General features: G+C 42.7%; 1 protein-coding gene across 5 annotated transcripts in view; it reads right to left on the bottom strand.

Moving 5' to 3' along the window:
- SLC45A1 (solute carrier family 45 member 1) overlaps positions 1–12752 on the bottom strand; it is a 37548-nt gene extending 24796 nt beyond the window's left edge. Inside the window, exon 1 of one of the 5 annotated variants that reach the window (XM_077250287.1) lies at positions 12437–12752. The gene's annotated coding sequence lies outside the window, so the exon portion shown is untranslated. The remainder of the gene's footprint in view (positions 1–12436) is intronic. The other 4 variants (XM_077250289.1, XM_077250288.1, XM_077250290.1 and 1 more) reach the window with 4 other exon arrangements.
- Positions 12753–13730: the final 978 nt, after the last annotated feature.

Raw genomic sequence — 13730 nt, forward strand, 5'->3', positions numbered from 1 at the left:
ATAGAGCGGCAGCGTCATCCGCATTGTGTAAAGAACTTATGTCTGTGAGAGGGAGGAGGGATTCAGAGAATGAATGTAGGTCAAGATGTTTAAGATTTCTGCGAGGGTGTGAAAGTTTGTGGGGTGGGGATTGTAGACATGGAGTGGAGAGGGAAGAGAATGTGAGAAGGTTGTGGTCAGAGAGAGGAAGAGGTTAGTTAGAGAGGTTAGATAGGGAGCAGAGGCGGGTGAAGATGAGGTCCAGTGTGTGACCATCTTTGTGAGTGGCTGCAGAAGACCATTGAGTGAGGCCGAAGGAGGAAGTGAGAGATAGAAGTTTAGTGGCAGCTGAGAGGGAAGTGTCAATGGGGATGTTGAAGTCGCCCATGATGATAGTGGGGATGTCCGCGGAAAGGGAATGAAGTAGCCAGGTGGTGAAGTGGTCAAAGAAGGTGGTGGCTGGCCCTGGGGGGCGGTAAATGACAGCCAGTTGGAGCTTGGAGGGGGAGTAGATGCGCACAGAGTGCACCTCAAAGAAAGGGAGGGTAACAGAGGGTGGAAGTGGGATTGGGGTGAAGGAGCAGTTATCTGACAGGAGAAAACCAACTCCTCCGCCATGTTTGCTGCTGCAGCGAGGGGTGTGAGAAAGGTGGAGGCCACCGTAAGAGAGTGCAGCAGGGGAGGCTGTGTCAGAAGGGGTGAGCCAGAGTTCATTTTCACTTGTGAAGTTGTCCTGTATATATACAGTACATGCTTAATATTCATTGTTAAATCAATCATTATAGACATCGTTGCTATATTGTAAGGGATGAACATTTAGTCATGTTAATTTCTTTAACTCAACAAAATATGTCCTTAACCCCTTAATCCCGTATGACGTACTATCCCGTCAAGGTGACCTGGGACTTAATTCCCGGTGACGGGATAGTACGTCATACGCGATCGGCCGCGCTCACGGGGGGAGCGCGGCCGATCGCGGCCGGGTGTCAGCTGCCTATCGCAGCTGACATCCGGCACTATGTGCCAAGATCGGTCACGGACCGCCCCCGGCACATTAACCCCCGGCACACCGCGATCAAACATGATCGCGATGTGCCGGCGGTATAGGGAAGCATCGCGCAGGGAGGGGGCTCCCTGCGGGCTTCCCTGAGACCCCCGGAGCAACGCGATGTGATCGCGTTGCTCCGAGGGTCTCCTACCTCCTTCCTCCCTGCAGGTCCCGGATCCAAGATGGCCGCGGCATCCGGGTCCTGCAGGGAGAAAGGTGGCTTACCGAGCGCCTGCTCAGAGCAGGCGCTGGTAAGCCTGCACCGATGTAAGTGAGATCGGTGATCTGACAGAGTGCTGTGCACACTATCAGATCATCGATCTGTGATGTCCCCCCCTGGGACAAAGTAAAAAAGTAAAAAAAAAAACTTTCCACATGTGTAAAAAAAAAAAAAAAAAATTCCTAAATAAATAATAATAAAAAAAAATATATTATTCCCATAAATACATTTCTTTATCTAAATAATAAAAAAAAAACAATAAAAGTACACATATTTAGTATCGCCGCGTCCGTAACGACCCAACCTATAAAACTGGCCCACTAGTTAACCCCTTCAGTAAACACCGTAAGAAAAAAAAAAAAAAAAACGAGGCAAAAAACAATGCTTTATTACCATACCGCCGAACAAAAAGTGGAATAACACGCGATCAAAAAGACTGATATAAATAATCATGGTACCGCTGAAAACGTCATCTTGTCCTGCAAAAAACAAGTCGCCATACAGCATCATCAGCAAAAAAATAAAAAAGTTATAGTCCTGAGAATAAAGCGATACCAAAATAATTATTTTTTCTATAAAATAGTTTTTATCGTATAAAAGCGCCAAAACATAAAAAAATGATATAAATGAGGTATCACTGTAATCGTACTGACCCAAAGAATAAAACTGCTTTATCAATTTTACCAAACGTGGAACGGTATAAACGCCTCTCCCAAAAGAAATTCATGAATAGCAGGTTTTTGGTCATTCTGCCTCACAAAAATCGGAATAAAAAGTGATCAAAAATGGTCACGTGTCCGAAAATGTTACCAATAAAAACGTCAACTCGTCCCGCAAAAAACAAGACCTCACATGACTCTGTGGAGCAAAATGTGGAAAAATTATAGGTCTCAAAATGTGGAGATGCAAAAACTTTTTTGCTATAAAAAGCGTCTTTTAGTGTGTGACAGCTGCCAAACATAAAAATCCGATATAAAAAACGCTATAAAAGTAAATCAAACCCTCCTTCATCACCCCCTTAGTTAGGGAAAAAAAATAAAATTAAAAAAAGTATTTATTTCCATTTTCCCATTAGGGCTAGGGTTAGGGTTAGGGTTAGGGCTAGAGTTAGGGTTAGGGCTAGGGTTCGGGTTGGGGCTAAAGTTAGGGTTAGGGCTAGGGTTAGGGTTAGGGATAGGGTTGGAGGTAAAGTTAGGGTTAGGGCTAAAGTTAGGGTTAGGGTTGGGGCTAAAGTTAGAGTTAGGGTTTGAATTACATTTACGGTTTGGATTAGGGTTGGGATTAGAATTATGGGTGTGTCAGGGCTAGGGGTGTGGTTAGGGTTACCGTTGAGATTAGGGTTAGGGGTGTGTTTGGGTTAGGGTTTCAGGTAGAATTGGGGAGTTTCCACTGTCCAGGCACATCAGGGGCTCTCCAAACGCGACATGGCGTCCAATCTCAATTCCAGCCAATTCTGCGTTGAAAAAGTAAAACAGTGCTCCTTCCCTTCCGAGCTCTCCCGTGCGCCCAAAAAGGGGTTTACCCCAACATATGGGTTATCAGCGTACTCGGGACAAATTGAACAACAACTTCTGGGGTCCAAGTTCTCTTGTTATCCTTGGGAAAATTAAAAATTTGGGGGGCTAAAAATCATTTTTGTGAGAAAAAAAAAGATGTTTTATTTTCACGGCTCTGCGTTATAAACTGTAGTGAAACACTTGGGGGTTCAAAGTTCTCACAACACATCTAGATAAGTTCCTTGGGAGGTCTAGTTTCCAATATGGGGTCACTTGTGGGGGTTTGTACTGTTTGGGTACATCAGGGGCTCTGCAAATGCAACGTGACACCTGCAGACCAATCCATTTAAGTCTGCATTCCAAATGGCGCTCCTTCCCTTCCGAGCTCTGTCATGCGCCCAAACAGTGGTTCCCCCCCACATATGGGGTATCAGCGTACTCAGGACAAATTGGACAACAACTTTTGGGGTCTAATTTATCCTGTTACCCTTGTGAAAATACAAAACTGGGGGCTAAAAAATCATTTTTGTGAAAAAAAAAAGAATTTTTATTTTCACGGCTTTGCGTTATAAAGTGTAGTGAAACACTTGGGGGTTCAAAGTTCTCACAACACATCTAGATAAGTTCCTTGGGAGGACTAGTTTCCAATATGGGGTCACTTGTGGGGGGTTTGTACTGTTTGGGTACATCAGGGGCTCTGCAAATGCAACGTGACGGCTGCAGACCAATCCATTTAAGTCTGCATTCCAAATGGCGCTCCTTCCCTTCCGAGCCCTGTCATGCGACCAAACAGTGGTTCCCACCCACATATGGGGTATCAGCGTACTCAGGACAAATTGGACAACAAATTTTGGGGTCCAATTTATTCTGTTACCCTTGTAAAAATACAAAGCTGGGGGCTAAAAAATCATTTTTGTGAAAAAAAAAAATATATATATTTTCATGGCTCTGCGTTATAATCTGTAGTGAAACACTTGGGGGTTCAAAGCTCTCAAAACACATCTAGATAAGTTCCTTAGGGGGTCTACTTTCCAAAATGGTGTCACTTGTGGGGGGTTTCAATGTTTAGGCACATCAGGGGCTCTCCAAATGCAACATGGCGTCCCATCTCAATTCCAGTCAATTTTGCATTGAAAAGTCAAATGGCGCTCCTTCCCTTCCAAGCTCTGCCATGCGCCCAAACAATGGTTTACACCCACATATGGGGTATCAGCGTAATCAGGACAAATTGCACAACATTTTTTGGTGTCCAATTTCTTCTCTTACCCTTGGGAAAATAAAAAATTGGGGGCGAAAAGATAATTTTTGTGAAAAAATATGATTTTTTATTTTTACGGCTCTGCATTATAAACTTCTGTGAAGCACTTGGTGGGTCAAAGTGCTCACCACACATCTAGATAAGTTCCTTAGGGGGTCTACTTTCCAAAATGGTGTCACTTGTAGGGGGTTTCAGTGTTTAGGCACATCAGGGGCTCTCCAAACGCAACATGGTGTCTCATCTCAATTCCAGTCAATTTTGCATTGAAAAGTCAAATGGCGCTCCTTCCCTTCCAAGCTCTGCTATGCGCCCAAACAATGGTTTATACCCACATATGGGGTATCAGCGTACTCAGGACAAATTGCACAACATTTTTTGGGGTCCAATTTCTTCTCTTACCCTTGGGAAAATAAAAAATTGGGGGCGAAAAAATAATTTTTGTGAAAAAATATGATTTTTTTATTTTTACGGCTCTGCATTATAAACTTCTGTGAAGCACTTGGTGGGTCAAAGTGCTCACCACACATCTAGATAAGTTCCTTAGGGGGTCTACTTTCCAAAATGGTGTCACTTGTAGGGGGTTTCAATGTTTAGGCACATCAGGGGCTCTCCAAACGCAACATGGCGTCCCATCTCAATTCCAGTCAATTTTGCATTGAAAAGTCAAATGGCGCTCCTTTCCTTCCGAGCTCTGCCATGCGCCCAAACAGTGGTTTACCCCCACATATGGGGTATCAGCGTACTCAGGACAAATTGTACAACAACTTTGGGAGTCCATTTTCTCCTGTTACCCTTGGTAAAATAAAACAAATTGGAGCTGAAATAAATTTTGTGTGAAAAAAAGTTAAATGTTCATTTTTATTTAAACATTCCAAAATTTCCTGTGAAACACCTGAAGGGTTAATAAACTTCTTGAATGTGGTTTTGAGCACCTTGAGAGGTGCAGTTTTTAGAATGGTGTCACACTTGGGTATTTTCTATCATATAGACCCCTCAAAATGACTTCAAATGAGATGTGGTCCCTAAAAAAAAATGGTGTTGTAAAAATGAGAAATTGCTGGTCAACTTTTAACCCTTATAACTCCGTCACAAAAAAAATTTTTGGTTCCAAAATTGTGCTGATGTAAAGTAGACATGTGGGAAATGTTACTTATTAAGTATTTTGCGTGACATATGTCTGTGATTTAAGGGCATAAAAATTAAAAGTTGGAAAATTGCGAAATTTTCAAAATTTTCGCCAAATTTCCATTTTTTTCACAAATAAACGCAAGTTATATCGAATAAATTTTACCACTAACATGAAGTACAATATGTCACGAGAAAACAATGTCAGAATCGCCAAGATCCGTCAAAGCGTTCCAGAGTTATAGCCTCATAAAGGGACAGTGGTCAGAATTGGAAAAATTGGCCCGGTCATTAACGTGCAAACCACCCTCGGGGCTTAAGGGGTTAAATCCTTTTCCGCCAAGCGATTTTCCGTTTTTCGCTTTTTCCTGCCCTTCTTTCAAGAGCCATAATTTTTTTTATTTTTCCGTCAATATAGCTGCATAAGGGCTTGTTTTTTTGTAGGACGCTTTGGACTTTTGAATGGCACCATAGATTTTATCTTAAAACATACTGGAAAATGAAAAAAAATCCAACAGCGGTGAAATTGTAAAAAAAAGTGCTATTCCACAATTTGTTTTATGTTTTATTTAATTTACCATGTACACTATATGGTAAAACTGACCTGGAAATATGATTTTTCAGGTCAGTCTGAGTATGCAGATACCAAACATGTATAATTTTTTATTTAGGTGGTGAAAAAATTCTGAAACTTGTAGGAAAAAATGTTTTTGTATTTGTCACCATTTTCTGACATCTGTAATGATCTGGGGCCGGGTGACGACTTATTTTTTTTGTGCCCTGAGATGTTTTTATTGATACCATTTTGATACGATGTTTTGATCGCCTTTTATTGCAGTGTTGTGTCGACCCAAAAAACGTAATTCTGGCGTTTTGATATTTTTTCTCGTTACGCCGTTTACCAATCAGATCAATTTATTTTAGATCTTGATAGATTGGACATTTCTGAAAGCAGTGATACCAAATATATGCATTTTCTTTTTAATGTTTTATTTTTAATGGGGCAAAAGAGGGATGATTTGAACTTTTGTGTTTTAATTTTTTAAACTTTGTTGTTCTACTTTTTACTGGCTTCAGTAGTTCCCTTAGTAGACTTGAAGCTGCGATCATCCGATCGCCTGTGCTGCACATAGCAGGGCTTCAGATTCAGCACTGCTATGTATAGCAAAATTCACAGTTTCCTATGAATGCCGACCATGAGCCGGCGTTCATAGGAGGATCGTGAAAACAAGCACGGAGGTCTTGAGCAGACCCCTGGCAGTCATGACAACTCATCGCCACTCCAAGTAACAAGGGCGCCGATGGGCAGGATCAATGATGCGCTTCCTGTCAATGACTGACAGTGGCATTTAACTGGTTAACAGCTATGGGTGGATCATGGACCTAACCGTGGCTGTTAGAGGCACTTGATGGCTGATTAAATCAGCCATCAAGTGGGGGGAAAGATGCAGGCTCAGTGTCGGAGCCCACTTCAAAGGCAGGGACACGGCCGATGATGTAAATATGCGTCATTGATCGTGAAGGGGTTAAGAATATAATATTCCATATAATGCACTGGATTGCACTTAAATAGCACTAATGAAAACAAATGCCTAAGTCAAGAAATGTACACACAGCCTAGAACAGTGTTTCCCAAACTCCAGTCCTCACTGCCCCAAACACGTCATGATTTCAGGATTTCCTTAGCATTGCACAATTTGTGGAATTATTTTCAAGGCATTAGAAATTACAACAGGTTCTCCCACCGATACAATACTAAGGAAATCCTGAAAACCTGGTCTGTTGGGACTGTGAGGACTGGAGTTTGGGAAACATTGGCCTAGAACATAAGGAAATGAAACCTAGGAATCCCTTAAAAAGTTATTTTTATTAAGAATAAAAATATAAAAGATGTTTAAAAGCACAATGTGCCTTACAAATAGGGACATTACATAGACCTGTTCATAAGATATACACCGAATATCTTACAAAGGAGGGGCAAATGAAACCATCCAAATATGTTCTAAATAATCAATACAACAAATGTGTAGGATAGCACTTCACTTAAGCACTAGATCTCAAGGCCCCAGTAATTATTAGATAGAAGTGCTTCTCACTAAATTAGAATATCATCAAAAAGATTCCCATGCCCCTTTTGGAAGAAGCTCATATTCAAAGCGACGCTGTCGGGTAGGAGGAAGGAAAAAAAAACAAATAGCAGAGGATAAGGATAAACAAGCAAACCAATACCACGCAGCAATCTCCTGAAAAACTCTCCAATCGCCTACTCCAAACACTGAACTCTCTCCTTTAACCCCAAACCAGGTAGTGGTAACTATCACGGGCAAGATCAGAAGCAAGGAGAAGAGTTCTTATACCTGCTAGGAGTAACAAACTCAGAACAGCTGAGACAACCCAAGATGAAGAACTCCTGGTGTCCAATTAAGGTATTTAACCCTTGCAGCACCAGAGCATAGAAAGCCAGAACTGCTAGTAGGATGGTGAAGCCATAAGTGTATGTGTCACTAGACGCTGCAATTGTCTGACCCCACTCTGTCACGGTTTCCCTGTGTGAGTACTGTCCCTCCTAGGAGGGGATTCTGGTACCGCAAACCCAGTTTATCAGGATGAGAGTTGGGAAAGGCCAGAACCAACCTGGTCGCATGAACATCGAACGCTGGTACCCATATTCTTTCCTCTGGACCATAACCCTTCCAATGCACTATTGAAGAGACAGGCGAACCAAGAAAGAATCAACAATTTTAGCTATCTGGAATTCCAGACTTCCATTAAACAAGATAGGGGAAGGTGGTGGTAGGGATGGTACCGAGGAGGCCACATATTTTTGGAGAACAGTGAAATACATTATGGATCTTTAAAGCAGATGGTAGAACTAGGCGAATCGCCACTGGATTGACGACGTCAACAATCATATGAAGCTGGGTTCTAGAATTCAAGAAGGAACTTTTAGTTTAATATTCTTTGAGGAAAACCACATCCAATCACCCACACACAGGTCCGGACCCAGCAGGCATTACCGATCAGCCATACTCTTGTATCTGGACCCCATCATCCTTAAGTTATTAAGAACACCTTGCCATACTGATGTAATAGACGAGGAAAACCATTCCTCCTGAGCTACCCCAGAAGAATATTTACTATTGAAAGCTCAAAACTGAAGATGAAGCCAATAAAAATCGGGGACTTGTGAGTTGATTTGTGACAATGATTATTTACAGTGATTTCTGCAAGGGGTAAATACAAAACCCACTCCTTATTTTGAGACGCAAAGCACCTATGTCTCAAGATTTTGGTTCACTCGTTAAGTTTTCCCATTAAACTGTGAATGAAAGGCAGATTAAAATGAAAGATGAATCACTAAACAAGCACAAAATGCTTTTCGAAATTAAGATATAAATTGAACCCCCCTGGCTGGAAACAATATCAGTGGGAACTCCATGCAATTTCACGATCTCCTTAATCAAAATTTGTGCCAAAGTCTTGGCATTCGGTAATGCAGGTAGCACAATGAAAGAGCCATCTTGCTGAACAGGGCCGTATTTAGAGTTTCTGCTGCCCTAGGCACTTTTAGTGCTGCCTCCCCCTTTGGTGAGTATGACACTATTGGCAGTGACTTTGGCAAGAATCGCTGATGTGAAAGTCGCCTTTTGCAGCAGATCCGGCAGTTTTTCTACATCTGCCGCGTAACTGATCACTTACGGCAACAATGCGTTCGGCCTCATTCATTCCCTATAGGATTTGCTGCACTTGCCATGATCTGGCAAATGCGGTACCATACCTCCCAACTTTTGAAGAAGGGAAGGAGGCATAAAGTTTGCGGCGCGCGTAGTGCGCCGCGGCAAATTTTAGGCCACGCCTCTGACCACACCCATTTCACAACTAGTCACACCCATATCCATGTCCCAACCACAGCCATTTAGCACTGCTGACCACACTGTTTTATATACAATAATTATAAACAAAAAAAATATGGCCACACAGTGCTCCATACTGTATAATGGCCACACATGATGCTCCATACTGTATAATGGCCACACATGATGCTCAATACTGTATAACGGCCACCACACATGATGGTCCATACTGTATAATGGCCACACACAGTTCTCCATACTGTATAATGGCCACACAGTGCTCCATACTGTATAATGGCCACACATGATGCTCAATACTGTATAATGGCCACACATGATGCTCTATAGTGTATAATGGCCACACATGATGCTCCATAGTGTATCATGGCCACACATGATGCTCCATAATGTATAATGGCCACACAGTGCTCCATACTGTATAATGGCCACACAGTGCTCCATACTGTATAATGGCCACACATAGTGCTCCATACTGTATAATGGCCACACACAGTTCTCCATACTGTATAATGATCCCACATGATGCTCAATACTGTATAATGGCCACACATGATGCTCCATACTGTATATTAACCACACATGATGCTCCATACTGTACAATGGCCATTGGCCACACATGATGCTCCATACTGTATAACGGCCACACATGATGCTCCATACTGTATAACGGCCACACATGATGCTCAATACTGTATAATGGCCACACACAGTTCTCCAGACTGTATAATGATCCCACATGATGCTCAATACTGTATAATGACCCCCCCTCCTGTATGCATGGCTCATCTCCCTCCCATCCCATATACATGGCTCATATCCCCCTTCTGTATGCATGGCTCATATTCCCCCTCCTGTATGCATGGCTCATATTCCCCCTCCTGTATGCATGGCTCATATTCCCCCCCCCTGTATGCATGGCTCATATTCCGCCTCCTGTATGCATGGCTCATATTCCCCCTCCTGTATGCATGGCTCATATTCCCCCTAATGTATGCATGGCTCATATTCCCCCCTGTATGCATGGCTCATATTCCATCCCCCCGAATGCATGGCTCATATTCCCCCTCCTGTATGCATGGCTCATATTCCCCCCCCCCGAATGCATGGCTCATATTCCCCCCTGAATGCCAGTCCAGGCATTGCTGGAGCAAGGTGAGTATCGTCTTCAAGGAGGGTGGGTGGGAGGCGGGTGAGCGGCCGGGGGGGGGGGGGGGGGGGGGGTTGGTCGGTCGGGAGGTGACCCAGGACTTATAAAAAAAAAAAAAACCTTGCTCAGGTGCCGCCCCCTGCATTGTCCCCGCCCTAGGCACGTGCCCTCAAGTGCCTAGTGGTAAATACGGCCCTGTTGCTGAATCTATCCACCACCACTAATATTACTGTGTTACCTGTCGACACTGGTGGATCAGTAATGAAATCTACAGACAAATGAGTCCATGGTCTGGTCTACAGGGAATCGCCAAAAGTTGAAGAGCCCCGGACAGACAAGTATGCTTGGTGTTAGAATGCGCACAAGTACTGCAGGCAGCTACATTATCCCGAACATCCTGGTGAATCCTAGCCACCAAAAACAACAAGTAAGATCTGTGGTGATGTTCACTCAAAATTTGAAGATGGAGGTTCACAGGGACAAAAAGTTTACCTGTAGGACAGGCAGAAAGGGCAACCACCTGAACATCGTCTGACCCCACTCTGTTGTGGTATCCCCGTGTCAGATACTATTACTATTTTAAGAGCAACCCTCTATACGGGGCATTCATACATTTCTGGGCAGCATTGTTGAACGTAGAAGGGTTCCGCAATGTCTTGTGTACTATCTTTCTTTCAAAAGATACTCAATAGGAAGTAAGCTACATATTTATTTATTTATTTTATTCGCTTATATAGAACATATTCCACATTGATTTACATACATTATCATCACAATCTAAATTCCCTATCAGTATGTCTTTGGAGTATCAGTGGAAACCCACGCAAACATGGGGAGAACATGCAAACTCTTTGCAGATGTTGTCCTTGGTGGGATTTGAAACCAGGACACCAGTGCTGCAAAGAACAGTGTTAGCCACTGAGCCACCATGCTGACATTAAATGCAACATAGACAGCTGACAATATCTACCAAATAGGTCTCACAGGGTCACAGTCTAGTGGATTCTCTCTCAGTTCTTCACTGGTGAGTAAATGCTCATACCCCAGGCTCCTTAAGTACATGGACATGGTGGTTATCATATTTTAGCTTCGCAGGCTTACCAGTCAATCAAAACCTTAAAACACAGTCTCATAAAAACTAACGACTGCCCTTATATGCCCATCTAAATCCAACATAAACTTTATGGCACTATGCAATTTTTGTATCTGGTATCTTACTGCATTTTATACCTAATACCAAATTATATTTATTTGTATTTCACTGATGACAACACATTGGCAAGAGGCTAAGTGATAAAACTGCAAATGGAAGCTGAATTCGATATATAGCTTCTGATGTGGGATCACAAAATGAAGACAGAATCGCAATTAGCCACAAGCTGAGTCAGCAGAAAGCTAGAAGAGGTTGGCCAAGCTCTTAGCTGTAATACGGGAAAGTAGGCCTCACTGGTCTATGAGGGATAAGTATTAGGAATCCTAACTGGCCTGTTACCAGATATGCATATTTCATGTCAATAATTGTCAGAAGCACTTGGAATATTTAGCATTTCAAGTGATGTTTAATTTGGTGGAGGATGCGGGCATCTTTTACCACTGTAATAAAAGGTGACGCTTTGGTGTAACATTACATCTGTCCCTTCCCAAAATAAAATAATCTTGATTTTGTAAACAGTACCATTAATATGCCATAATGACTGTGCTAATGCAAAGAATATACATGTAAAATAAATAATAATAAAAATAATCATATCATGTATTTTAGTCTTATTATCAAATGCTTACTATAAAAAGTCAATAAGAGCGATGTAAATAGCAAGCAAGACTGTGAGTAGACAGCAAACACAAAGACATATGGGATTTCATTGAGCTTGGTTAGACCAAAGCAATTAAAAAATTAACTTAAAATGGCTGCAGGTAAAATTACATCAACAATAGCAACATAAGTATAATAAAAATGTTGATAAATGTCACGTGATGAACAACAGACACATTGGAGTAGTAGCAGGACTAGCTGGACTGACAAGACTATGCTGCTCTACTGCTATAAATCATATGTATCACTGGCTATGCATACATAGTATTAGCCGGAATTTCCTGCTAGATAGATATCCGAGAAAAGACATGTATGTTCACATGGTAATGCAGCAAAAGGAAATGTACTCAAAATAAGGACAATAAAGCATGCAGCACATACCAAAAAACACTTATGATCTAAATTAACCTATGGCTATTACTATATGCACTGGGATAGGTTTGCAGAAATGTAGGATATTTCCAATGATTGTTACCTGTAGTATTAAGGACATTCTTCTCTGAGGCTGGTTTGCAGCATAGATAATAGACAGGGCTACCCAGGCTGAGTCTGCAGCATCCTCCCTCCCTGCACCCAAGGATTCTTCCTCCTGGAGGTGGGGGAGGTGTGTGTGTTCTGACATCACTACCCTGGTCCTCTCTCCCCTGTCTGATGCCTGCTGTCTCCTGGTGGCTTCAATTGTTCTGCACAGATGCTGGAGATGGCAGTACTGGACACACAACACTGCATACTCCATAATGGGGGCACCACAGGCAAGATAGGCAGGAAGGCTGGGAATGTGCTGCTGGTACACTGCAGGTGGCATGCATTGTAAGCAGGCAAGTAAGGAAAACGCTGCACTCATTACAGTGCTACATAGATAGATAGATAGATAGATAGATAGATAGATAGATAGATAGATAGATAGATAGATAGATAGATTGATTGATTGATAGATAATACACTGCTCAAAAAAATAAAGGGAACATTAAAATTCCACATCCTAGATATCACTGAATTAAATATTCCAGTTGTTAATCTTTATTCATTACATAGTGGAATGTGTTGAGAACAATAAAACCTAAAAATGATCAACGTAAATCACAACTAATATCCCACGGAGGTCTGGAGTTGGAATGATGCTCAAAATCAAAGTGGAAAATGAAGTTACAGGCTGATCCAACTTCAGTGGAAATGCCTCAAGACAGGGAAATGATGCTTAGTAATGTGTGTGGCCTCCACATGCCTGTTTGACCTCCCTACACGTGATGTTGGTGGATGGTGCGAGACATGATGTCCCAGATGTGTTCAATCGGATTCAGGTCTGGGGAACGGGCAGGCCAGTCCATAGCTTCAATTTCTTCATCTTGCAGGAACTGCTGACACACTCCAGCCACATGAGGTCTGGTATTGTCCTGCATTAGGAGGAACCAAGGGCCAAACGCACCAGCATATGGTCTCACAAGAAGTCTGAGGATCTCATCTCGGTACCTAATGGCAGTCAGGCTACCTCTGGCGAGCACATGGAGGGCTGTACGGCCCTCCAAAGAAATGCCACCCCACACCATTACTGACCCACTGCCAAAGTGGTCATGCTGAAAGATGTTGCAGGCAGCAGATCGCTCTCCACGGTGTCTCCAAACTCTGTCACGTCTGTCACGTGTGCTCAGTGTCAACCTGCTTTCATCTGTGAAGAGCACAGGGTGCCAGTGGCAAGTTTGCCAATCCTGGTGTTCTGTGGCAAATGCTAAGTGTCCTGCACAGTGCTGGGTGTAGCGAGCTAAAGGAGA

The sequence above is a fragment of the Ranitomeya variabilis genome, chromosome 4 (genome assembly GCF_051348905.1).
Source record: "Ranitomeya variabilis isolate aRanVar5 chromosome 4, aRanVar5.hap1, whole genome shotgun sequence".
Classification (NCBI taxonomy): domain Eukaryota; kingdom Metazoa; phylum Chordata; class Amphibia; order Anura; family Dendrobatidae; genus Ranitomeya; species Ranitomeya variabilis.